Source organism: Pteropus alecto, unplaced genomic scaffold (assembly GCF_000325575.1).
Source record: "Pteropus alecto unplaced genomic scaffold, ASM32557v1 scaffold121, whole genome shotgun sequence".
Lineage (NCBI taxonomy): Eukaryota > Metazoa > Chordata > Mammalia > Chiroptera > Pteropodidae > Pteropus > Pteropus alecto.
The window spans coordinates 5,446,111-5,471,383 of record NW_006434369.1 but is presented as its reverse complement, the minus strand read 5'-3'; the positions used below and the strand labels follow the sequence as shown (position 1 = coordinate 5,471,383).

General features: G+C 40.5%; 2 long non-coding RNA genes across 3 annotated transcripts; one reads left to right on the top strand and one right to left on the bottom strand.

Annotated features, from left to right (window-relative positions):
* Positions 1–203: 203 nt before the first annotated feature.
* LOC112477638 lies at positions 204–13,385 on the bottom strand. The gene is made up of 2 exons (XR_003045534.1): positions 13,291–13,385; positions 204–2,257 (listed from the first exon to the last, which is right to left on the bottom strand). It is a non-coding gene; the product is annotated as an uncharacterized LOC112477638 (long non-coding RNA).
* Positions 13,386–21,014: 7,629 nt separating this feature from the next.
* On the top strand, positions 21,015–22,891 carry LOC112477639. Of its 2 annotated transcripts, none has more exons than XR_003045536.1 (2): positions 21,015–21,105; positions 22,281–22,891. It is a non-coding gene; the product is annotated as an uncharacterized LOC112477639 (long non-coding RNA). The 2 variants fall into 2 exon arrangements; XR_003045535.1 differs by lacking the exon at positions 21,015–21,105 and adding an exon at positions 21,539–21,868.
* The last annotated feature ends 2,382 nt before the right edge of the window (positions 22,892–25,273 follow it).

Genomic DNA, 25,273 nt, shown 5'->3' with positions numbered 1-25,273 from the left:
AGTGAATGGAATGCCAAAGCTTTAAGCACAGGAAATGGACTCAGATACAAGGAGAAGTTTGTCAGGAAACTCAAACCATAGAATTCAGAATTACACACCAGAACTGCTGAGCAAGATAAAATCCCAGAAGAGAAGTAGAAAGAGAAACAATGGTCTAGCAATAAGAAAAGATAGTCAAGGTAAGAATGAGCAGGCTGGAACAGTTTTATGTTTTTTGGAGCCATGTATTTTTATTTCAAAGAAAAAGCTATTTCCAAATAGAAACAATAAGCCCAAGTAGCACATTAATATAAACACGAGGGAAAAATAAATAAATATAAGACATCCAGTTAAAAACCTTGAAAGAAGAATGGGGCTAAAACCTAACAGATCTTTATTCTCAGAGAAGTTTTCTTTTTGATCAATACCCCTAAAATTTTAAGACGTTCTAGGTTTAAGTCTTTGATATACCTGGAAAACCTCAGATTCTACTGAACCATAGGCCACAGAAAGCCAAAATGTTTCAGGAGTAATAGCTATTGCTAAAAATTAACTCTGCAATGACCCCAGGACCAATGCCAGAATGATCTGGGAATTAAAGAAAAAAACGAGCACCTAATTTCTCACTGAGAAGAGCAGAAATGGGCAATAGAAACAGAACACACTTTGCATGGGGAGTCTTAATTGCGAAGTTCAGCTTCTTAAACCACTAACACTGGTTATACTAGCTTTTGACTGGGTTGACTGACATGACAAGACCCTAAGAAGGACACATCCATATCTGCGGGCACTTATGAAATTTCAATAATTGGAAGCAAATAATTGGGAGTCATCATGGAGAAGAAAGATGGTAATCTGTTGACTATTATATATAGTCATATTCCTCCTTCTCTACTATGAAAATAGGTGAAGTATGTGTATGGTTATGTATGCTTGCAAGGGACTAGAATTAAATTTTTTTTTTTTAAAGCACATCTGTGACTGAATTATTTGTAGTTGCAAATAGTTTCACAATGCCAATTTAGAATTATCACTATGGGCCACAGGCCATGGCTTAGAAATGTTTTTATTTCATTTAGAAATATTTCTATCTGCTGTCACAATAGCTACCGTGATGAGATGGGATGTGACCTGTGTCTTTGTCCATAAAACAATCCTATAAGATATGGAAACATGAATTCAATTTTCTTTAAGTCAAGAAAAGCAAAAATATGGTTTTTGAAACAAGAACTGCTTTCTGTGGGATCTTCTAGTTAAATGAAAGCTATTCAGCTTGAATCAATTGCTGTATCCATTCTCCAATACACAGCAGATTTATATTTCAGAAGGTTTTTGACAGAGAACAAAATGTTACTGAAATATCTTTTCCATTCCTTTTGTCCTACATAACATTCCATGGGCTGAACTCCCAACAAGGGGCATATATTTGTCAGCTTCTGTTTGCACTTGTTCTATTCTGGTTTGTCTTTGTTGCAAATTTTCAGTTTGACCCTTTCCCGACAAAAATTAATAAACACCTTTTGGTTGTATTACAACTTGCAATAAAAAAAAAAAAATCTTACATTTTTATTCCATACCATCGTTAAGCACCTGCAACTTTTGAAAATAAGCTCACTACTTAAAATCAGTGATAGAGCATTTTTTATAACTACTTATGTAAACACTAGAAATCCAAGGAGAAAATTATTCTAATCCAACAATCCACACATTCCTACCCAAAAGCAATCACTTGAGTATTTAAAAACTAGATCTGTGGCAAGAGACAGGCGAGAACTAGCTTGAACAAGTCTGAGCAAGATGAATTTATCCTCCACTGCCTCTACTCCAGGTCATCCCAGGACTATGCCTGTGGGCAAACGCCAAGATGGAAAGAATGGATTGGTGCCTGTTTTCTAGCATATCTGTGTAAAGACTCAACAAGGGCCCAAGAGGGAGTTGCTGCTCTGAAAGGGACAAAAGGTGTGTAACTGCAAGCTGATCAAGCAGAACATTCAACACTGTCTTGGCCATTTAATGACTAAGCCTGAGCCAGCTCAAAATCAGTCAGAAACAGATTTAAGACAATGTGAAAGCTAAAACACTGGTTCTCAGGGATGATGTCCAAGAGGAGATCTCTGAAGCTGGGAGTCATCCTTTAGGGTGGCCCAGAATAAAATGGTGACGCATTATGCCTCCCGGCGAGTTCATATATACTTTGAACGGCAAAGACACCAAGTCCCGTGGACTTCCAACGAAGATCTTGGGGCAAGAAGAGATGTCCAACAGCACTCTCTGTGACCTGTTAGAGAGAAACATTCTTAGCTACTCCATCACCAAGCAAAACTCCCCCGCCAGACTGAATCGCCTTGACTCCTAGGAAAAAGTTGTGAAGAGATTGGGGAACAGGGGCAGGGGGATGCCTAAAAGAGAGATGAGGTTTTGTCTCATTTGCAGTATCACTAATAGGCTTCCACATAGAAATCTAGCTTCAGTAAAGTCTAGAAGTGAATCAAATTCTAAGTATTTCTGAAACTAACAGCAAGATCATCAGCCACCAAATTACTTCTGCAAAGAAAAGTCTTCATAACAATTATTATACCTGCTTCTGGCATCAAGAGACAAACAGTGTTTTTACTAAAAGATTAATCGCTAGATGTCATAGGACAGTAGATACTTGTCATGGAAGCCACTCAGTGTCCTGCACTCGCTCCCTCCAGCCCAGGAAGCATAAATCAGATTCACAGGTGGCTGGATAAGCTTCCTCTACCCTTTCTGTAACATCCAACAGCAAGACAGTAGGGACCCACAGATAAGGAAATGATCTGACTGTCAAATCTTCCCATCCACACAGGAAAAGACTTCTCAGAGAAGATGGCATCAGATTTCAAGATTCCATATATAAGATCAATTGGCTTCCCTGATGTTTTTAACCTTGCTAACACTGGTGCATTAAAGGAAATACAGCTCCAGAAGCTCAACCTGAAAAGTGCAGTGGCTGCAAAAGGAAAAACACTCTCTACCTATCCATCAAGTTTAGGCTTAGGCACTACAAAAACATCCAATGTCTAAATTTATAATGAAAAGTTTGAAAAGGTAATTAATATTGTAGCGCTATTGCATCTCTTCACCTTTCTAGCTCTATCTCAAAATTGCTCTAGTATACCAAATCAATTAAGCAAAGGTATCTTTTCAGTCTACAAATTCAGAGACTCGACTACATCATTTCTGGGGTATCTTGGCAGTACGAGATGATGGAGAAGGGAGCTGAACTTCAGGTCAGAAAGCCATGGTTAAAGCACAGGCCACATGTGTTCAAGCCACCAGAATCTACCAAATCAGTCAACCTCGTAGGTTCTGAAAAATGAGAAGGATACTTTCTGCCCAAGAAGTCATGACTATCCAGAGAAACACTTTATCCATGGCGCTCTGAATTCTGTGATGTGCTGTTATCAGCTGAGGTAGACCCATGACACACTAGCCACTACTGCTATATGGTTTTTAAGGCTGTATTTACTAAATCAGAGGCACAGACTGCAAAACATCCCCAAGAGAAAGGGTAGTTTTGACTAGTCCTACAAGAGAAACAGAAAAACACAGGACTTTCATCCCAGTGAAGTCTTTAAAGAGCCTGTACATTTAAAATGGGAAAGTTAAAAAATATTATTTTTTTTAAAGAAATCATTTCTTGAGACTTCAGAATAAAGAGTATAAAGTGCACCATTTAGAAAAAGAAACTCTGAAATTAGTCATCGAATGTTCTCCACACAGAACAGTTAGTGTTTATTCATTTCTATATATTAACCATGCTCTCTCCAGGACTTAAGGATGATTTGAACTATGACTTCCAGAGTTTTGTTTGGAGAAGACTCATACATTACTGGCAAGATCCATGATTCAGGGTCATATTCTAAAACATTTTTCTTCATTTTAACATTGCTTCTTACGCACATTGGCCTATTCTAATCTCTAGGATGACTGAAATGGATCTAAAGCTTGCTGAGAGGAAAAAATAAAAGTACTCTTCCCTCCTTTTGCGTCTGTTTACACAGATTGTTAAAATAGTACTGTTCATTAGATAAAAGTGAGATGAAATAAAAGACGATTTGTTCCTCTGAAGAGTCGAGAAAGGTACAAAGGATTACAGATGCTTCAATAGAATAGGAAAGCCAAAATAAAACACCAAAATTTGGGCTCAGATATTATCACTATATTTCCCTCAAACTCAATAGACTGCAAAGTTTTACAGAAGGAGATTTTAAAATAAAAAACCAGATCATCTTTTCTCCTATCAATAAAATAAATAAATTTGCCTTATGGGCCTGTGATGACTTACGAAAGAAAAAAAACTGCTAATCTTATGAATGGTGTCAGTTCAGGCACCAGAGGCAGTGGCCAGAGGGAAACACTCTTTTCCCAGCACCTTATAGAAAGGCTGTCTCCCCAAAAAAGCTATAAGTCAGGGTCCTATTTTTCAGTGGTCTAGGCTGCGGTGACAAAAGTAGTTCCAGAAGTGAACTAGAAATGGATGGAGCCTTGGAAAGAGGAAGAGTAATCAAAACAAAATTCATCCAGAGTCTTTTCTGGCCCTACCTGGAACTTGCCAGAACAGAGTGAGGTAGAAAAGGCCTTGGGGCACTTTCCCACAGGATGCTGCTGAAGACACTGGGCCCAGGCCTCAGTTTCTAATGTCAGGCTCCCTTTTCCATACTTGTCAAAACTTCTTTCAGGAGCATATAGTCCCTCACATCAATGAACACAAATGAATACCCTCTACCTGGCAAAGGTATTCTCACCTACCACCAACGAGGCAACTTCTAGACAAATTCACATGCAAGAGAGAGGAAGTAAATGGCCAACAGGCCAGCTCACTCTAAGGGGCACAGATACCATGGTCGAACTGCCCTCCCACCCCATCGGTCTCATCCTTCACCAGAGAGGTTATGCAGAGAACTTCAGGGTTCCCTTCTCCCCTTTGAATGGTGCCCCCCTCCATGTGGTGCTTTACTTCAGCTGAACCAACCCTGCTCAGGGGTCCAGAACTACTCTCTTCCAGATAAAATGATCTCTTTGGGGTAACGATCTCACCGGAAACATTCACCTGAGTTGGACAGCGGGTGACAAGAGTGCTTAAGGCCAGAGAACATACGTGAAGGAAGTGAACCTCAATCTCACTCATTCATACAAAACAAGAGCAACACAGGGCAGAGAACCCCAAAAGTGGGTAGGGGAGACTCGACAGCTAGGAAACTAGCCTAGGGTGGGTAAAGGTTAAGGAGAGGCGTGGAGAGCAGATGGGCGGGGAAGAGGTAAGGGGAGCCCCTGACAATAGAAAGTACTAGGGTTTCGACAGGGAGCAGTTCCCAAGGGGAGAGGTGGGCAGATGAGAATGAGGACTGTTCCCAGCAAAGCCGAGCTAGCTGCTGGCCAGCCTGGCACAGAATGTGAGCTGCGGTAATCTCACGTCTTCCTTCCAGGTTGGCCCTGGGTACAGTCACAGAAGGAAAGAGAAACAGATCATCAAATAAGACAAAATCAGACTAGGGAAACAGCTGAAGCAAATACAACTTTCAAAAAGGATATCTAGAACACATAAAGAATTCATTAACACAGATGAGAAATTGAGACCCCCATTTGCTAATTGTGTAAGATAAAATTAGTAAATAAACATATATAGAAAAGTTCTACCTCTGAGAAGGATCAAAGAAATGTAAATTTTAAAACCTAGAAGCCTATTCGATTAGCCAAAAAATAGTAAGTCCCACCATTGATCAGGTTGTAGTAAGACACATTCATATGTCATCAGTAACAATGTAAATCGGTACCGGCCTTCTAGAAAGCAATTTGGATCAAGGCTCCCTATAGTACTCTAACAGCCTTCTGATGTGACTGTATCCTAAGTTAGTACTTAAGTGTACAAAGATATTCACCACAGCTTTATAATAGTAAACAACTAGAAACAACTCAAATGTCCGAAAATAATACAAAACTTAAATTAAGAATAATCCTTGCAAATGATAATTGTAAAGTCTAGGTTGCAAATGAGAATGTGTTTGCTAAATGGAAAAGGCAAAAGAGAAAAAAGGTATATGTTAAATTGTCAAGAACTAGAAGACAACATATAAAAGTGAACACGATTTATGGACTGAAATGGTAGAAACAAAGGGAACTTTTGTTTTTAAAAGCTTTTCTTTTATTCTTGTAATGTATAGGCAACAGATGTTTAAAATGTAATATTTCTATCAATCATGGAGTAGTGAACACCCTCTTCTGTGGAGCAGATCAGCCTGTGGGCAGAACATCATGGCCAGATCAGTGGAGGGTATTTAGGCGTTCCCAAGTTTCAAAGGTCGATTTGATTCAAAGGGTACCCAAGAGGGGCTCTGAGGTACTCCTTGTACCCAGAATATCCCCTATAGATACAGCTCTTTCCTTTGTTCTTCCCCTCCCCCCCTCCCCCCCCCCCCCCCCCCCCCCCCCCCCCCCCCCCCACACCACTTTCTCCCTACCTCCTTTTGGACACTGATGGTGCTGGAGGAGACTTTCTTCCCCTGCTGTAGTTTCTTTTTTAAAAAATTATGTATTGAGATCCTACCATGTATAATATATATAGTACATGCTCAATTCATCCTTCCAACAATCTGGTAGAATACATGCCATCATCCCCATTTTACAGAGGAGGAAATTCAGGATCACAGATTTAAGAAATGTGGCCTGGGTCACAACTCAAGAACAGAGCCAGAATTCAAACCTCAATCTCCTTATATTAACCATTATGAATACTGTCTCTTCTCTTCCTCTCTGCTTATGAATCAAAACAAAACACTCTTAAATGTTACCACTTCTATTTACACCAACTGCCTGAAGAGATTATTCAAATTGCAATAAATCAAGAAATAGTATGGACTGCTTATAAATTAACCAATAAGACAAGGTAATGCTGCACACACTAACTGCAAAAGTTGAGGCAGGAAAAAAAGGGAATTATCTCGAGACTCAAACCTGTACCTTCATTCAGGAAAACCAAATGACATCAAAAGGATTTCTACTTGAGTATTAAAAGCAGAATATCACCCTTGAAACTACTGCAAAGAAGGGCAGAGCTTCTGCACCCTCCTTGCAAAAAATTACTCCTCAATAAGCTGCAAGATTCTTTCCAGTTATAACACATGCATTCCAGAAATGGATGTTGTATGGGGCATGGCAGTAAGAACAATAAAAAGGAGCAGAGGAAGGATTAAGGTATGAAAGTAATATAGATGGGGTGATAAATGATTTTAGGCACCACTTATGACTTACTCTATAAATAATGACACAATAATAGCTAAAATGTAAATTCTAATTAAATACAAAACCTAACAAAGTCAAACAACAGCAAATGATGTTTGACAGAGCAAAGGTCTTGGGGGAGCCAAGAGGAAGAATTACAATCAAATCTATTCATGCAACTGTACTATGTTAGATAGAAGGGGCCTGGGAGATTATTTGTTTCAACTACTTTTTTTCTTTGTAGGTGGGGAAACTGAGGCCCAGCAAGGTAGAGTGAGTGACCCACGTCACCACGCAGCAGAGCAGGAAACAGAAACTCAGTTTCCAAATTACCAGTCCAACAACTTTCCAGTGTACCACACTCACTCTGCAGTGTACTGGAAAACCACTCCATTCTAAATCATATTTTTAAATTAGCATTAAACATTCTATAAATATTAAATTCTTTTTTAATAATTTTCAAATGCACAGGAGCATATTTTAAAAAGAAGCCTGGTTTTGATTTCTTTTGGAAAGCGGCACACTGCTCAGTGTTTAACCTAGTATTGAGTGAAATATTAACAGGTCACATAATGGTTTCAGTGTTCCTTCGGTAAAGCTACACAGAATTCGAAAACCATATCCCCCAGGCCTACAGGAGTTTCTGGAGCACACATTAAACTCAACGCTCTGCTCAACAAGCCCATCACTGTTAAGTAACTCATCAGAAAATAAAGAGGGAATTACCAAAGGGGAATTGCCAAGCAATTAGTTCTCTGAAGCAGATGACATACAACTGTTGTAGGGAGGAGCTTCCCGGTTAGTCATATGCCACAGTCAGAGCCTCCTAATCTGTAAATAAAAATGCATCACATATGATTACAGCTGGGATGGAGGCTGGGGCTGCCAGGCTAGGGCATGGGGAGAATCCCAAGTCTTCTGTTCTGTGTGTCTATAGAGCAAGAGATGTTGCCTCGGAAGATTTTTTTTTTTTAATCCTTGGTAATTTTCATTCAACATGAGAAAGACAAATTGCCCTTCCCTAAACTGGCTAAGAGCAAAGTGATCTTTCCTTTCTATCCTTCTGACATGAGTTGGTTAAGATTCACTCACCGGTCCAGTGAAGGAGAGAAAATGAGAGACTGGGAGGGGCAGGGACTGGAGGGTATAGCAGACTTGAGCTTTCTGATGGCCACGTGACTAAAGCGTGACCTCCTTTCGCTGCACGTTTTGTTCTTAGAGCTTGCATTCAGCACCACCCCACCGCCTATCAAACTGGAGAGATAAATAGTTCCTATCTGCCAAATCTTGCAAGCTGAGCAATGACCCAGTGGAGCTCTTTGAAGAGTCAAAAGTTCAACATCTCACTGGGACTCCTAATGCCAAACAACATTTGGAGCCCAAACACAGATAAGCATACTGCCACTGTCATCATTTTCTTCAATTAATAATTATTGAAAATACATAGGAATCTTGGGAAGGTATGAGGAGGAGTGAAAGAAAGGGAGAAAACACCACAAAGACAGCCTGTATGACTCTGAACAGAAAGGCTGGCATCAAAAAGGGAGGCTCATTGCCTCTGAGTCCCTCTCTGATCCTAACCTCTGAGAGTATGATGCACTTTGTTATGGTTCTTTAAACACTATAATTCTTTATAGATATTACACCTTGCCTTCTGGACTCAACTGTAAGCTTCTTATGGGCAAGGCTCAGGCTTAAGTGCATATTGGCAATTAAGAGTATAGGCTGGGATCAAAGCATGACTTTACTACTTAAGAGCTGGTCAAGCTTGGGAAAGTTACTCATTCTCTCTGTGCCTCGGTTTCCTTGTCTGTGAAATGGAGATAACAACAGTGCCTCCCTCAAAGGACCACGATGAGGATTAAATGAGTTAGTATACAGTAAGTGTGATCTACCGATCAACTCTAAATTTCCTATACGGTCTACCTGGCATAACGCCTCTCACACATTAGATGCTTATTAAATATTTGCAGACAGGATGATCTGCCCCGGAGTTGTTGTCTCCATCTCTCTCATTCCTATCCTAACTTTCTTGTCTTTTATGAAAGATAGGTAAGTCACTGACTCATTTATAGCTATTTGGGAGACTACGGATAGCCCATCTAAACGATGCAAGTCAAAATAAAAAACTTAAATTGTCCTCAAATTTCCTCTAATTATATTAAAACAGACTGCCCACTAACAGCAACATAAAGAGATAATTTCCATACTTAACCTTCATTCTGAACCATGTAGTCTTAGGATCTTTCCCTCCAGACAATGCTCACTAATTCTAGATTTCTTTATTTTCTATAAAGTATAAATGGGAAGCCGAATGGTTCAGAAAGCTGAGCCTAGTGTATGTATGTGTATACGTGTGTTAAATTTTTAAAAGTTCACATAAAAGCCACCAGAAAAGCCTCTAAAGTTATAAAACACACTCATATTAATGTGATTTATCAAAGTACTGTAAATGAATTGTCACAAAAATGAACAATTGCTCCAGGGTCAAGTAGATGGCACAATGTGATTTACGCATATCACCCAAGATGAATAAATCAAAGGTGGAAAAGATCAAAGGAAATGCTAGAATTGTTGTTAACATGTACAGGGCTTGACTGAAAATCTTAATAAAACTTTAGAGGAAAATAGAGAGGTCGTTTGTTTCTATGAAAAGAGATACTGCATGCGCTTAATTTCAAAAGCAGCATTCATTTTCATATACACACATATTAGGTTTAGCTAAAATTAGCTCACGCTCCTATTTTTTAAAAGGTCTTAAAGGAATAAAGGTTTTGACACGATTTCATTGAGCTGAGTTTCCAAGGTGCCTGAGCTTCTAGGGCAGACTCCCATTACCCACCCATGCATCATCCCCACTTCTCCACCCACCCTTCCTCCACCTAAGGTCTTAAAGAGGAAGCATATAAAGGCTGTGCCACATCCCAGCTCCTCTCCGCTGCCTCTTACCTTCTCCCTACATATTTTATGCCAACTGATGCCATCCCTGAAATAACAATCATCCCCTCCTGCCTGTCATAATTTCTGCCAGGCATAAGAATCCAAAGCTGAATTTCGAAGATCACTTTTATGCCAATGACTCCTCCAAATTTATCTCCAGACCTGACCTCTCAGCAATTTTATTCCCACAGTCTCTACTGTCAGCCAGACTCCAGCAACTCAGGTGTCCTCCAGCACCTGTGCCTCTGCCAAAATGGCCTTGTCAGTTACACACTCTGCACTTGCTTATTATATCCAGGCCACTTCAATGGTCTTCCTCCTGCTCTATCCATCTCTTCCCACAGAAATGCTAACCAGCCTTCAGAATTGAACTCAAATGATCCCTCCTCCTCAGTCTCTCCTCATCATCCTACTCAGCATCATTCTTCTGAATTGCTTCTCTGTTAGAATGTACCCTGGTAAGTACAACCCACCCCATTCCGCTTTGCTTTAGTTATTTCAGAGCATTTCTTCTTTCCCCTACCTGACCACGAGGAATACAGTATAACCTCTTTCTGGTAGCTCTTACTTTCATGCCCACGGCACTATGTAGTAGTTTCAAAAGTACACAGTGAATAAATGAATTTACATAGAGTGACTGTGACATTTCTTTACACAGAGAACGACTGTGAACGAGTTAGGTCATAACTTTGCTATAGCTATATCATTACCCAGAAAATAACTAGAACCAGAAATAATTGTAACCTAGGTTTTAATTTCTTAAAAAAAAAAAAACAAAAAACCTGTAATGAATATAACAGAGTACGACATGAATGATACTATTTCCCTGCCCACGTTTAGCCATCAATTGTGAGGACTGTAATGAGGCCATTATTTATGCAAAATGTTTAAATAATGGTTATAAGCTTCCTTTAAATGCAATCACAGAAAATGTCAGCTGCTTAAAATTCAAGGTGACTCTGCACTACTTTGTCAAGTATTATGAGTACGAGTATTCATAAGACACAATATATGATAAAAGCCTCAATCTCGTCTCAATAAGCTTGCACATACTGACCAAAAGATATGATTTTCTGATGCCTACATTTGCACAGTAAAACTCTCTAATAAACACCCACAGGTTTAAAAAAAATTGTAAATGTATTAACCACATATGCAATGGAAGTACTTCCGTAAAAACTTAAATGTGAGGATTTTCTGCCTAGCATGTAACTGTTAAAATGGGTAACATCGCTAAGGATAAAGTAGCAGTAAGGCATCCCACCACTTTCCATTCAGCTGATACCTGTAGACCTTAAGAGGCTTACCTTTGCATAGAACTCCAGGGTTATCCTATTTCCTTTCAAAGAACACCTCCCTAACACAGCCCAGTTCCATATTTCACAAGGATGTAATGTTTATGATAACTTTCTCCCTCCTCTGTACCCTTCTCTCCCTATCCCTAAATGGGACTTCTCTGAGTATCCTTTCTGGGGCATATTACTTCAGTCACTCAGGTTTTTCTTTTGGTTTGTTTTTACTCAAATCAAAAATAACTTCCTCTATGCATACAACTCATCAGTTCATCTTACAACAATATGAAAACAATACATATGCATCCTCTCACAGTAAGAGAGCTGGACTAACAAAATCAGAAAAATAAACAAAAGCCTCATTTGCTTTGAAGAACTACAAATGCCTACAAAGACCAAGATACAGGTATATTTACTTTTTCAAGTCCTGTATGGTCCAGAAGCAACCATCAAGAAACAACATTAAAATAACCCTATCAAGGAATAAGTTACTTGATCATAATGATAGTTTATGTTTGTGGATCACAAACCATACGCCAGGCACTGTCCTGTGCAGTATATGTATATAATTTCATTTCATTCTCACAGCAGCCCTAAGAGAAAGTTCTAATATTATCTCCATTTTCTACACAAAGAAAATGAGAAATTCAAAGGTTACAGGATGGCCTAAGGTCACAGTGGCAGCTCTACTAGATGTGAACTCAGGCTGGTCCCTGAGCCCCATGCTCTTTTCTCAGATGCCACAGAATTTTTAAGTAACTTAAAAACTGGATCTTAAGTATAAAGAGGGAGCTCTTTATTTAAAGAAATCTGGTGAATCATTTTCAAAATGAACATTTTGGTAAAGCATATATCCACCTCTTAACAAATTAGTTGAAAATCCAGACTTTTGTATGTGAGGTTTAGTAGAAAGTAGACTCCGTGTCTCACCAAATAAGGAAATAGAACATGACGCAAGAAGAGCTGTCTGGAGACCACCCAATCCAGCAGTTCCCAAAACTACACAGCATCAAGATGATTCCAAGAGACCATTAGGGTTCATTTAGATTGAAGGTCTAGGGTGGAGTCCCAGATTCCATTTTTTTAAGCTCTCCAGGTGATTCTGTTGCCCAGTCAGTCTCAGGAAACCTCTAAACTAGTCTAATTCTACAGCTTCCAGCAGGACTGCTCCCAAGGCAAACAGAAAGAGGCGATCTATTTCACATGGTTGCGTACACCAGTGTTCCCAACCCCTTACTGCTCCAACTTCTGTCTAACTTCCATCTCTCCTGACTTGATTCGGGCAATATCCTCTTGTTCTCTTTTCAACAGAGAACCATGAGTCATCATCCCTGCTTACACCCGTGTCTGCATGACTCTCCAGACCAGAAACATTTACTGTACATGAGGAAATCAGGAAGTTGTAAAATCCAAACAGACACAGAGAAATTCAAGATTCAACAAATACTGGTTGCCACTGAACAAACAGGCCTCTGTCTCCCTACACATGTGTCATTCTACAACAAAAACCTAAAACATGAAAACTGTGACTTACGATAACTCATAGCAAAACATTTCATCGCATTAAGTAAAGGTGACAATTAAAATGGCCAGGCTCAAGCATCGCAAAGTCAAATGTTGACTCCATCAACCAAATAAATTAAACCAAAAAGAGATACTTCAATGCAAGTTTTATAAAAACCTCTTGTCAATTTCTCAATTTCCCACACAATACAGTTTGCAAAGACAATGACATTAAAAAGTCCACGAAGTGCTAAAGCATGGCTAGTAGGTGATTTTTCCAGGTCAGACTTTATCCTCATATGGGAACTAGAGAACATCGCAAAACTCTCACCTGATAGGTGATGCACTTCCCTGTAGTGGCCGTAGAGGAAAAGACTGCTGTACAAGGATGACAAACAAATCTGCAGTTTGAATGGACCACCCTGACTCCTATAAAAGAAGAAAGAAAATGAAACCTATAACTTTCAAAAAGTGAAGAAGCTTAACCTAAAACAACAAAGTCCAAATTCTTAAATGTGAAATTTAGATTGACTTCTAGGAGACTGGAGATTTGATTCCGTGATACCAGTAAACATTCTCAAATGAGGCATATGGGTCCAGGGAGTGCAAGAGAGGAAATCAAAATGAAAAACAGAACAAAGTGCTTTAAAAAATAATTCCACTTAAAATGTCTATACACAAATCTTAACTTTAAGAACATCATATTTTGCTTTTTGTTCCATGAGAATTACAGATACTAGCCAGCTCAAAATGCAGGTCTGGTTTTACTCAACAGGGCTCGGAGGGAGGCCAACACACAAAAAGGTCATCCCTTCAATCAAATTAAGAGGTTGGGCTCCTGATTTGAGCCAGCAACTGTCATTCTTCTCTCTAATGATTCTAACAAATCATCTGATCAACACATGCTGGTATCACAGGAATATCAGGTGAAAATGGGCATGGACTGAATAGTAATTGAGCCAAAGTCTAATTTTAAGTTGGCATACATTACTATCAACATGCAACTTGAGGGACGATCATGAAAGAGCACAGTTATTAGCATACCAGACTAATGAGATAGAAAAAAATATCAAATTGCAGGAAAAAATTTAAAGAATACACATATTCACTAAACTTTCCACTAAACTTTAAATTATTTAATTACTGAATGTATATATACATCGTTTTAATTTTGCCACAATGCTTTACACATGGTAAAGTGAAAATTATCCACTGTATGACGAATGAGTGAATTGTGAATGGATGAATGAGAGAATGAATGAATCTTCCATATACCTTTCCATCAGGGACCTTGGTGCTTGTAGTTTTTGTGAGGTAAAGACCTATGCATAGAAATGGAAGAAGTTGAGGACTTGATCTGCTAACATAGTTTCAGCCCCGTCTATTAAAATCATATTTTTTAAATGCTGGCAATTTCCAATTGTCCACATTAAGTAGAATCAGTAGCATAGTTATTACAAAATATCCTCGAACTAGTCATCACTGGACTGATTTTCAGTCTTTGATTACTGGAGCTGATCTGCATATTTGTTTAGGCTGATTTTAAATTTAGTTTGGACGTCCTAAGCCCATGCCAGGTAAAAGTAGGAAGGAACAGGCCCAGGATTATATTGGGTGTCAGAAAGAAACTATTCTGGAGCTATGAATATGATCTCCAATGTGAATAATCTGTAAACAGGTTAAGTGAGCCAATTATCCTTGGGTACATGGCAACACATCTCAGTAGTCATGATTATTTTCATCCATACACACTCACTATTTTTAAGAGCACAACCCAGCTGGAAAGGAAAATCATTTCAATTGCTTTCCAACACTTTTCAAAGTAATGAATAGTAGCCAACGTATTCTTACTTCTAACTAATCCATTCACCAAGTATTTATTTAAACATCTATTGCAGTCTGCGACTGATAATCAAAAGAAGTTGGTTTTCTAGTCTTTGAATTTCCCATGTGGAATCTCTGAGTACAAAGAAAAAAGGTAAGCTGTTCTAGATGATAATGTCTTTGAAGACACTATCCCTCTGCTAAAAAGCTTGTTGAGTTACAAATTTAAATAGTAGCCAAGTTAAACAGAAGCTCACAAAATTCTATTTACTCTTACACAGTATTTGTTTTAAGAGGAGGATCTTGATTTTTATCTAGTAATATCAAATGAAGCATCAAAATACTGAATAATCATTTTCAAACAAGGTGCAGCTACCGTGGATTTGCATGCAGACAGCACTTGCTTTATGAGCTAACAGTTGAAAGGGTGTTTGCCTGTATATCGATGTGTGTGCACACGATCCTATTTACATATCACCTGGCAGATAAGGTTTTATAGAGTCCAAATTACAGTCTCCTGCTATTCTGAAGTGCAGAGAACAGTCAAATATGATGCAAATGCTGTAAAATATTAATTTACTCTCGCATTGCTATGCCTTCTTATTTCAAAAGTATTTGTGTTGCTACACCAGAGTAATTAAGAGAGTTAGCATAACTTGCTGTTTTCCATCAGAGGAAAGAAACAAGGCAGAGTGAATTTGCTGGAAAAAATGCAAGCAATATATAAGAAAATAACCTATAGACTGTTTTATACAATATATACACTAAAAATAAAATATATAATATTTAAAAAGCACAGAAGAGCAATAAAACATAATACTATTAAGAGTGAAAGATTACTAAGAAAAATGGCCTAAATAATACTGATGTGCTAGTCAATAAAGAATATAAATACAGGGGATATAAATACTTTGAGGAGAGTAAGCTAAAGCTAAGGGTGCATTAAAAGAAAATTTGCCACACGTAGTGACAAAAAAATATATTTTTTTCTTTGAATGTTAGAAGCATAAACTCTTCTAGGTTAGCAGCTAGGAGATTATCATTAAAAACTTCTGCTAAATGACTCCCTCAAAACATCACATTAAAGAGCACGCAAGTAGAAAAAAGAGTTCCTCTTAGCCTGAATCGAAACATCATAATCAGGAAAACTTCTGCTTCCTTAAGTCTCAAATTCTGATTACACTACAATGAATTTTCTGAAAAGTAATTTTCAGGTAGCATCTAATTTTTGCTTACGTTGTGGCAATTATCATTGTATTTTCGTTACTCCACAAATGGGATGCATTAAAAGTTATAGAAAAATCAATGAAACATTTCTGCTAACATCAAATATGTCAAAGAAAATATAATGCTTCTTGTTTTTTTTGTCTGTAAAGTTCTAAACATGTTTTAGTACACTTGTGATGGTAATATATAGCGCAAATATTTATCATACATTAGCCTGAAAAGTTCAGTTTATAAGAATTATAAATTTTAAGGATTTATATTTTCTTAAAACTTGATCCAGTTACAACTCTTTCAGCCAACATTTAAAAATAGTCTCTAAAATTAGCACTCAGTATACTCATTATTATATCATCTCTTAAAGACTTTTTGAATGAGTATTTTATTAAACTGAATTAAAAGAAACTAAAATTTGAACAGCATAATTGATGGCTACAAACTTCATTCTTAAAAACAGGGCAGGCAGTCCTGTTGTAAAGTCCTGAAACAGAAATTATTCTCTCTACTGGGATTTCTATGACATTATTTTCAATGCTTTTAACAAAATGAGGGCCTACTTTGACAACTTTGCAAGTGTGACCAGAACTAAATCTGTTCTTTGAAGCAGTTAAATTGCATATATCTAAATCTCTCACAAAAGCCAATCAAATTATCGTTACTCTGAAAACATAAAGCAATAGAAATTAAACACTCTCCCCCCGAAAAAATGATGTTTTGTCTGACTGCACTATCCCTTTACATATGCAAGTATTTAAGCTCTTCAGAGCCTAAACTATGTGTTACTTTCAGACAGCAATAGTTTAAATAATTAACATTCACGCCTACATTTTCTAAATTTCAGGGTTTTAGTAAAATGTTTATTGACTAACTTCTAATAGGAAACAAAATGAGCCAGTGTCACAATTTGTTAGTCATCAGAAACTGTCATTGAAGGTAAGTGCCAAAGTAAAATCCACTTGACATTTCAGAATGTAAAAAAAATAAAGGCACATTATACAAAAGGAATGTGAGTCCTTAAACTCTGTATGTCAACAAAAACAAGAGTCACAGAAATGTGTTCACTATTATTTTAATAATCTCTTAGGGCTGGCCTTTCCCAGGACTTGCAGACAACTGAGCAAGGTATGTTGAAATATAGGGCTCTCTACAAGCATTTGACATGTAATCTTATGGCTAAAGAGTTTTTCTTGAATCTTTCTCTACGAGTAGAAAACAATTCAAAGGCTCTTCATTTCTGTTTACCAAACCCTCTTAAAATGAAATCCAGAGAGAAAAATATTAACTTGTACACTTTCCAATAAAGTACAGTTTTCATACTTATTTTAGCATAAATTTGTGCATTTAAAAATAAATGTTCATATTTTATTGCAGGTAAAACTGTTTTCTGTATGTTGCAAAATACCATCCAGGACCTCCAAGGTGTTGCATAAAACTTACACTTCTGTGCCTTATTTTATATCCTTGCTTCCCATCTATTTACCTCCTAGGAATAATAGCTCATATTAACCACTGAAAGCTCGATCTGAGAGGACCACAATCAAGTTACTAACTATATAAACTCACTAGAAGAAATTGTAACTGCACCTCCAACCCCGGATGGAGTAAGTAGCTCTCTTAATCCTAGCCCCAGGGGGAAAAAAAGGATTTACGGATTTAGTTACTGGACTGTAAAACTGTAAACCGACTGGCAGGGTCACAACTAAATCAAGACATGATTATTCTCAATTATTTTTACCTTCAAATATCAGAGTTACTAAAATACTTCTCTTTATTTGGATTGCCTGAGCAACACAGAGTTTCCACAACCAAAGCTTTTTTCTTTTTTTTTTTTGCAACAGTATTATTTTTCTTTGCTAAATAGGCTTAATAAGGAGGTGCCCTAATGCAAAGAGTTGACTAATGCACTCTAAATTATTAAATGCTCATTAAATTATATCCTAAAATAGAATACAAGTTGTTTATTGTGCAAAAGTACCACACATTATCAGCCTACCAGCTACAGGCCTATATCATCTTTCTTCTGAGACAAAAACGTTTTAACTTAGTACCACGGATATAAAGGCCAAAAGATCCAAATGAAGAATGGCTGCCTATCGTCAGTCCCATTTTTCGGTATTACGATGGCTGTGAAGTTTTTAAAATGTGACAATGGGCTATCCTTCCCAAATAAATTACTTCTGCTGAATAAACCCTCTAGAAAACCAGTCATAACTAGTAGCAATGTAGGTTAAAGGATGAGCACGTTCACACTTGAAAGGGTTAAGTGCCTGCAAGGCCAAGGGCACCAGACAGCAAAAGAAATGTTGCTTAATCAGCTCTGAAAGGTTTCTAACAAGTACCAAATACTTGTTGATCTGTTCACAATAAACACCCGCAGGATTGTCAGGCTCCTTTGACTGTCTGGGGAGAGGCATTTACATACTGCACCCAGTAAGAACTGCTTGTTGATCTCCTTTATAAGAGTAGAAAGAAGCCTCATTCAAGTGTCTTCTGTCCAAATGACTGAAAGGAGATGCAATTGAAATAGTGAAGTCTCTCATCTGTCTTGGGCAACACAAATACTGTGCATAAAACACTTGGAGTAGTCCAGGCTCAAAACAAACCCACCTGAATGGACTGAGGAACACTGTCTGTTGCCATGGCAGCCTGATCTAATTACATGAGTGATCAGGACTAGAGTAAGTAAGTGGAGGGAGAAGCTACACCACTGACCCGTACCTACAAGAGGAGAAAGGGAAACAGGAGGTTCTGGAGAGACTTCGACCTCTGCTTTATGTAGAAGGGGGCACTCAAGCCTATTTGTCTGTGGAGCTGCTAAAATACTGACTGATGCATGCACAGTTAAAGGGCAGTCAGAGGAGATTAAATGCCACAGTATTAGCAGTTATGGTGCAATCCCTTTCCAAGAGTTCATGTGCAGGATTTTCTCCTCCTCTCTCCGGTGGTTTCCCCAGGCATAAGCTTCATTCCAAACAAAAGCTCAAGTATCAAACTACCATCAACCATCAAATAAACCACAAGGTGGGCTTAACAGGGGCTTCTAGGAACTGCAGGGCTCCTCAGAAACCCAAACAGAAATGGCTTAGCTAAAAGTGTTGAAAAGTAACTAGCTGCGCCTAAAAATAACGATCAAGTAACTACCCTCTGCTCTGAGCGATATGTAACGATGATGTTTAAATATTAAGAGCAGCCTGCATTATAAAACACAAATGTCATTGAGCTACGACTACTTAATTGCCAAAGGAGAATTTATTTGCATACACGCATTCCCGTGCATGCACTAAGGATGTGCAGGGAGTATGCTATTCTAAGGCATTTGATTCGTGGCTGTAATGGGGTCTTCTAATTTTGCTAATTGTATCCTGTGGATCTTACAGGGAACCTAAGAATCTCTTCGGGTACAGAACCAGTTTGGAGGAGTCCCTACTGCATAGCATACGGTAAACAAAATAAAAATAGCTTGCCGTTCTCGTTAGCCACATCGCGCATTATATAACCAGCTTCCGATTTTTTTTTTTTTTTTTTTTTTTGCCCTTACTACTCTTCAGCAATTTCCCAATCTTCCGAAGTATTTATATTACCCTTATCTGTAGGATTATATACTGAGAGCAAAACACAACTAAGCCGCCACGGGACTAAACTGAACCTCACCGTCTTTAGGAACTGATTTTTGTGTTTTCTGGCAGGATCTCCACGACCACCCTACTTCCACCCCCCACCAAGGTTTTTGCTTAATCTCTCTAGAAAACCTGGATTGTTTCATCGCTTCCAGTCAGCCCCCTACGTGGTCTGAAATAAAATGAAAGCACAAGCCACGGAGTTTGAGCAGGCGGCCTGCGGGCGGGGAGCTGAGGAAGGGTCCGGCGCTGCAGAGTCACCCAAGTGGCCTCAGAGGGCCCCCTCCCCATCGCGACAGCTCCTGTCGGCGCTCTCCCGCCCCCCCCCTCGCGCGCACACACACACACGCACACACACACACACACGCGCGCGCGCACGCTCACTCACTCACACTCCCGCCGCGCTCTGCCGCCGCCTCACCTCTCACTCCGCCCGCCCGGCCCCTTCCCTGCCCCCAGCGGGGCCGGCCTGCGCGCTGCGCTGGGACCACGTAGGAAGCGGCGGCGGCCGCGGGAGTGGCAGCGTCTCTGGCCTGACCCGGAGTGAACGAGCAGCGGGGCCCCGGGGCGCATCCCAATCGCCGCAGCGCCTCCTCCGCCGCCGCCGCCGCCTCCTCCTACCTCTGCTCCTGGCTTCATTCACCCTCCCAGCAGCCGCGCAGCCGTTCACTCCCGGCGCAGGCAGGGCAGCGCCTGTCGCTGCTCCTCTGCTTCTGCCGCGGGCAGGGGCGCCGGCCCGGGCTGGGGCGCTCGCGGGCTCCCGGCTCCGGGCGGCGGCGGCTGCACAGGATCAGGAAGCGGCCGTACCAACAGGGCGGCGGAGGCAGCAGAGCCAGGGCAGCCACCCCCACTCTCACTGCACTCCCGGTACCTAGCGACCCAGCGCCCAACCCTCTGCGCCCCCAGCGCTCCCACTGCCCGTGGCAGAGTCCCGGCGCCGCCGCTGGTGCTGACCCCTCTTGGTCCGCAACTGCATGCCCGGCGAGGCCGGCCTCCGCAGGGAGACCCTCACCCTGGGGCTCCGAGGCCAGGTAGCCACCCGGGGGGTAGCCCTGCCCTCATTCAGACACGCTTGCTCTCGTCGCCCTCTTTGGGGAGAGGGGTGAAGAGGAGGCGGCGGAAGGAGGGGGCAGCGCGACCCCTGGCTACCGCCACCTCCCTCTATGCCACCTCCAGGGAGAAGGACATGGCTCTCCGCACTCGCAGCGGGACAAGCAGCCTCCCGAGCCCGGCGCTGCGGCTGCTCTTCCCGCCCGCGCCCCCAGCCCGGGCGAAGCGAAGATTAAGATTTGTTTATGTGAATAGATCATTTTTTTGAGGTGGATGTTATAAAAATATTTTTGCTGATGGAACCATTTCCACCTTCACAATCATAACACACACACACACACACACACACACACACACACAACACAACATGCCGCGTCGATTTCCTCCGTTCCTCTTCCAGCTGTTTTCCGTGCCGCCGGTTGGGATTTGGGGTTTGTTTGCTGGTTGTTGCTTTGGCCGCTCTCAGGAGAGCGGGGGTAGGGGGGATCTTAATCTAAATCAGGGGAGAAGGGGATGGGGGAGGGGGAGAGACAGAATCAGAGGAGAAAAAAAATCGCCACTTACTGTAAAGTGTAAATGGATCTGGGGTGGCGTGGGGAAGGGGGGGCAGAGGGAGAGAAACAGTGTCTTGCGGCCGCTGTAGCTCTGGCTGCTGTTCCACGGGGCTTGTTTTGGATTCCCCTGCAGTGAAACAGGTCCTGTACGGCTCCGCCACTGTAGTAGAAATGATGTCTGCGGTATACTCTGTTCTCTCCTCCTCCTCCTCCTCCTCCTCCCCCCGCTCCGCTCCGCTCCCTCCTCCCTCCGCCCTCCCTCCCTCCCTCCCTCCCTCGCGCTCTCTCGCGCTCGCTCGCTCGCTCCAGTATGTAAATGTGTAATAGAAGCCAAATATGGAGCAGTTGGCTGCCGCCGCCGCAGCTCAAGGATCCGACCAGGAAGGGGGGTAGAGGGGGGACACCCTCCCGCGGGCGGCAGGGCAAGCGGCTTGGAGCCCTGCGAGCGCACGGCGGGCGGCCAGCCCTCGCCCTTAACCCTTCAATGCTCGTGGCCCGCTCTTGGCGGCCTTCGGGTATACCCGCACGTTTCTCCCAAGACTGGCTCGGGATCAGGGGGCGGGGAGCGGGAGGGAAGACACCGGCCAGAGGGAGGCAGTTCTGCAAGGTTTGGATAGGGGCAGAGAGCTGAGGCGATGAGGTAATTGTAGCGGTGACCGGTCGGTCCTCGCGCGCCTCCCCGGGTCCCTGCACCTAGTTGGAGGAGACAGAGCAACAGCAGGGTGCAACTCAGGCACCCTGGAGGATTCTCCGGCTCAGAGCCAGTGAAATACCCCAGGGGGGAGGGGAGGCGGGCTAGTTCTCATCCCTACGTGCCCTTCGTCCCGGGCGCGCGGAAAAGCGTCCAAGAGGGCTGACTGCGATCATCATGCACGTTAACCCTCAAACCGGTTTAGCTTCGGCGTTCGGGAACCCAGACCATCGGGCCGAGGGGAGTACGTTTGCATGCAACTCTAGAAAGTTTTAAGGGTCCCCCCCCGACTGCACGTGCACCCACACCTTTACTGCCTGTAAAGCTGATGACCTCCCTGACCTCCTTTCTCTTTCTGCAGGTCTGGAAATCTGCTGTGAGTATTGAACTACCCAGCTCTAGCCTTGGTAGACGACCCGCGCACTCCTCTCGCAGCTAATTCGGGATCATTAATTTAATCGGAAATGAGGTAACCAGTGTAGGAGATAAAGCAAACCGAGCATTAAATGGCAGTTCTTGTGAATCCGCGCTGAAGAACTTCCTCTGGACTCAATTTTTTAGTAGCTGGACGGGAAGGGACCTTTTTTCGAGGGATGCTCCTTGCCAACAGGTGTGGCACCTGGAGGAAGAGAAGTCAAACCCATGCTAAAGGGAGCTCAGTGCGGCGTTCCCCTTGCTGCAGATAATTCTGGAAGACCAGTAGGTGTCGGGGCAGCATTTCACCTCCTTCAGGTGCTTAGAACCCGGTGTCAAGAAACATGATCTCTCCAAGTAAGTTTCTCTCTGGAAGCCACTACTTTTGACTGTAGGCTGTATTTGAGAAACCTTTTGGCTGAGTTTACTTATGACCTAACGGTTAGTCACCAACTGAAGCAGGATACAGAATCATCAAGAGAAATGTGTCAGCTTTTCAACACTAAATTGTAGAGACGTGCTACAGAAATAAAAAAAAATAAGTATACTAACTAGGAAGGTGTAGAGCCCTGGAAATAATTTTATTCTCACATTTTGAAATGCCATGTACATATACATGGCTTAAATAGTACTACTACTGTTTACTCTTTCTCTGTTTCTACAACTTTTTTTTTTTCCATTTAAAAATTAGTAATTGTTACAGTTTAAACCCTGGGTTGGTCTCAAGTGACATTGTTGGTCTCATTACAGCCTCTAGTGGACAGTTAAAATCAGTTTCCTAAAAAGGCTCTGCCCTGTGTTATGTTCCTTAACAAGTATTATCAAGGTGAAAGTTAATACCTCAGACATAACCGAGTAATATCTCTTCCCCCCTCTTGGCAGAGCTGGATTCTGAAAGAAGCAGAAGCTGTTGGCTCTGCACGGGAAAGACATATTTGTGCTGCAGGTATTATTATTACTGGCCTGAGAATAAACAGAGAGCTTCTGCTATTCATTTTGGTTTCAGACAGCTTTCATAAAAACTGAACTCATCTAAAATATTTTTATAACAGAAAATGTTGGTTGCCATGTTTTTGGCTTAACTGAGATGTTTTTATTCCAACTCCTAATCTGCAGACTGTCCAATCTACCTCCACTCTATTTTTAGACATCTTACATTTAGAGAATTTTGGTAAAAAAAAAAAAAAAAAAGCTATTTTAATATTACATTGACACAAGCAGTTAATTTATTTTAACAACCTTAAACAAATTAAAACTCATAATTCAGATTAGAGTTAGTCAATTAATTTAAATATTCCTTCAAGGAGCTAAATATGTATATTACCCAAACAGTAAGAACAATTAATAAGAAATGTGTCATTTACTTTCTTAACCATTAAGATTAAAGTCATAAACTGCTATTAAAACCTGTAACTATTTCTTCCTGCAAGGCCCAATGAACATAAACAATTGATGATAGTTTCATTACCTTTAGTACTGAAATGTTTTATTTTCAAATGGCAAGATAGTAAATGTGCAATCACAAATAACTGATACTGATTCTTTAAAAACAAGACTCTTCGTGCAAATAAAAACTCAATGAAAGAAGAACAGAGTTTTCAAGAAGCCAATAGGCAAATATATAGTACTGTAGTCCTGTTCATAAGCCTGATACTATATTTGTACAAACATAAGTCAAACTTTGAAATTAAAGGAAATTGAGAAATAAGGCCAGCTGAGCCTTACTCCTAATTTGTGTTCTGCATTACTTAAACACCATGGAAAATCATTTTCATCCCTTCTATCTATTTCACTGTTTTGGTAGTATCTACTTTTGAAGGTCTAAAATGAGGTATCAAATATATCATTACATCTAACTTCTTAAAGCTAGTCTTCAGAACAGCAGCAGCAGCATCTGGGAGTTTTTTAGACATTCAGAATGAGAGTTCCAACCCAGACCTGCTGAATCAGAATCTGCCTTTTAACCAACCTCTCGGTTATTCCTCAGCACATTAGAGTATTAAAAATGCTGTTTGTACTCAGGGCTCTGTCTACATGAATTTGGCCACAGATGTAGAATTTAATTCTTCTATTTATTCCCTTTTTATTCCCTCCTCCTTTTATTAATTTGCACTTTTTAATGAAACATTATTACATTTTATGCTTTGGTCAAATAGTACTGCATTTCAGAAGAGCTCTGAAAATGCACAAATCTACATTAGCATTGCCAAGAGAACACTGTGAGGAATGTGCTGGGGTCTTGAACGCAAAGGTTTTCTTCTCAGCAGCAGAGGGAGCACAAGAGTACTTAATAAAAAAAAGTGTACAGGCTGTCCAAATCATAAGAGATTTTAAATTGTAGTATATGTTTTCATTGGAATTAGCCTCATATAGTTCCACACAAAATAAAAACAAGCAAACACAGTTTACCAGGTTATAACAACTAAATAGTGCACAGATTGGAAGTTAAATAGAAATTAGATGTACTTATTTAGAGTTTTAGGCTTGAATCCTTAAAAGAAAATGGACCTCAAAAGTCATACTTGGAAAAGAAGCCTTAGCTTTTCTCCAGTCAAAAATAAAAATAACAATCATCATTTCACAATATATGTAAATCAAACCATCCTGCTGTTTGCTTAAACTTATAGAGCGATGTATGTCAATTATTTCTTAATAAAACTGGAAAAAATAAAGATACAATGCAGAATAAGGCAACTCGAAGAGTAACTCCTGCTTATCTAAAAACGTTGGGGACAATAAACCCAACACTATAGCAGATAAATTTATTTCATTTGAACTCAAATATGTCGGTGAAAGAATGCACTTTTCACCATGTTTACTTTCGCAGTAATTATAGGGGTTTATCATTAATGTTTGCTGTGGTGAGGACATATGTTTCAATTATATCTATGTAGCATTTTATACCTCTCAGAGCCTTTGAATTGCATCTTCAAACACTCC